Raw genomic sequence first — 2,786 nt, forward strand, 5'->3', positions numbered from 1 at the left:
GAGATAATTCAGGTTTAGAGCCCTGACTCTCGCCGGGTGATCGAATCTTGAAAACCCGAAAGGTTCTGAAGAATAGGGAAAAAATCTAGATCAAAGCCTTTCAGTGCAAAAAGAATTCAAAAGGAGAAAGGCGGATGGAAGCAAGTTACCTTGAGAATCTCGGCATAATAGTCTGGTTCGCCCGCAGTGGGAGAGGTGTTGCAAATTGCTAAAGCTTCAGCAGAAGCCTCGGCCGCCTCAGAGGTAGGAGTCGCTTGGGATGAGGAGGGGAGAGAGGTAGGCTCTACTCTTTACTGCTTCATCCTTCGAGCTATAATCTCTCTCGTCGACAACGCGGAAGCCCCCTCCAGTGAAGCTTCTCCTGTTAATTTTGGGCGCCCTTCTGGTGCCAGTGGCATTAAGATTCGCTTGAAAACAGAAAGGATAGGAATGCTAGGAGGCATTGAGAGGGGCTTCATACCTGTAAGAGGCTGACTGCCTTGGGCCTGCGCCCTAGCTGTCTCCAGGGCCTGAGAGATGGTCTCAATGTCCTCGTCGGAGGGGCTCTGTGCGGAGGCGGGGGTTGTGGTAGTGGATAGTTGAATGGGAGCAAGATCTTTCCTATTCCCGGGGGCAGGTGATCCCGGGGAGGGATCCTTCAAGCATGCTTTAGTGCTGTCTTGGGAAGCCTCTTGGAAGGTTCGGGGGTCCTCTTCCACCGCTTTTCGTGATCGAGACAAGGCCAAAGATTTCCTATTTTTAGTGCTCTTCAGGGCTGACTCGGGTAGTGCTTAGGGTCCGCGACTTTAAGAAGGTTTAGGAGCCTTCTCGGAGTTCTTCTTGCTCTTGGATTGAGCCGAGGGGCCTTTGCTTAGAGGGAAGTCCAAGGCCGCCCCCTTAGTAACGGGAGAGTAAGTTATCTCTCAAAGATTTTCAACTGTGGAAGAAATAACGATGAAGGTCAGCACCTGATGGGAATGAAAAATGAGGAAGAAGGCAAAGGGCGAAAACTTACAGTTTACACCGTTTAAGCTCGCCTTGGTAAGGGTCGGGTTAGAAAGCCATCCCTCTTCCCAGTTTCAGCTGATCTTCATGAGCTTACCAGGCTGGCTCTTTGATGTCCTCGATGTTCGGACGTTTGTGCTTAGTATCTAAAGTCCACCTATTGCATACGGACCAAATTTATTGAGTAGAGCTGGACGATAGGGGACAGACGAAGACGAAGCGTTCTTTCTAGTTGTCTGAGTCTTTCGATCCACTGGATTGCATGAGTGTTGAGGCTTTTATTTCAAGTTTGGGGCGCTCTTTGGGGGCAATAAGGCAGCCCTCCTTTATAATTCTAGGTGAAATAGAAATCCAACCACCGAGGTCATGGTTGGTGGTGAAAAAACAGTCAAAGAGTTCTCCCGTGGGTTCCACCTTGGCAGTACGACAGATAACGATGAAGCCCATCAGATATCTCCACCCAAAGGGAGAAAGTTGGGCAGGGAAAATGATAAGATGTTGGAGAAGCGACATAACCCACCCCTGAGGATGTAGCCGAAAACCCCGGTCAAAGGCGCACTTGTAGATACAGAGTCGACCAACGACGGGATGGCACGCTCGGAGATGGGTGTTGAACTCGACCTCCCACTCGTCTGGAATTGCGTATTTCTCCCGAAATTATTGACACTCTATCTCACTCATCCATTGGCAAGGAATGGAGGCAGCACGGTGTTTTTCCCACTCCACGAGCTCGACGCTGGTCGAGGTAAAACGTCCAGAGCCAGTGATCGCCATCGCAGAGAGATTGGACAAGGAGAATGAAGAAGATGTGAAGAAAATAAGAACGCTTGATAGCACAACAATAGATAAAAAGATGAGGAGATTCGGAAGAAATAGTGAAATAGTGAGAAACCCCTATTTAAACCATAGGGGTGGAAAGCCAAAGGATAAGTAATGATGAGCATTAACCACCCAAAATTGGCGTGGCTCGGGAGAAGAAAAGGTTTGGACAACACCTTGGGAAGAGATATGACCATCAGAGCAAATCGATACCTGTGCCCTCCACACACGCGCAAAAAAAAAAAAAAAAAAAAAAACAAAAGACACCTCAACCCTTCGGGCCCTGGAGACATAAATCCTCGGGATGATGGGGAGTTGAGCTTCAGAGACTTCGACACTCCTAAAGCCATTCAAGTTGAAGCACTCAAGGAGTAGGGGGCAAGTGATGAGAGGAATACCCTCAGGTCCATAATTACTCTAATACCCTGAGCATGCAACCATTGATAGCTAGCAGCGCCACGTGTTCGCTAAAGAGGTACCCCGCCTACGCTATCTCTCTTGGGTCCAAGGAGGACATGTGGCAGATATGTATTTCCATGACAGTTGGCCTGATGATAGGTAAGGAAGTTTTTGAGCTCTCGAGGATCAATCATCCCATCGAGGATCACGGAGATTGGGGCTATCCCGATCTCTTCGAAGGCGGTTGCGATTATGGAATCCTTATCAGCAAGATTTCGAGAAGAGCAGGATAAAGATCCCGAAGATCTCTATCCAGGATCCTTATCTCAGCGTGAGGATAAAAGAAAAGGAAAGAGAAGAGGTAAGAGGATTCCACTTTTCGATTTCTTGAGCATGAGGAATAATTTTGAGATTTTTAATCCGGGGTTCTGACTTGATCGTCGGAGATAAACCGGGGGAGCAAGTCCCCGTCTCCATTGCAGGTGTTCCGACCAAGGTAGAGGAGGGTGATCGGCTACCTCATCATCTGTATATTAATTGATTTTACATTATGGTTAATTATGATTGGGACTATACGTTATAAA

This window comes from Diospyros lotus, chromosome 13 (assembly GCF_014633365.1).
Source record: "Diospyros lotus cultivar Yz01 chromosome 13, ASM1463336v1, whole genome shotgun sequence".
Taxonomy (NCBI): Eukaryota; Viridiplantae; Streptophyta; class Magnoliopsida; order Ericales; family Ebenaceae; genus Diospyros; species Diospyros lotus.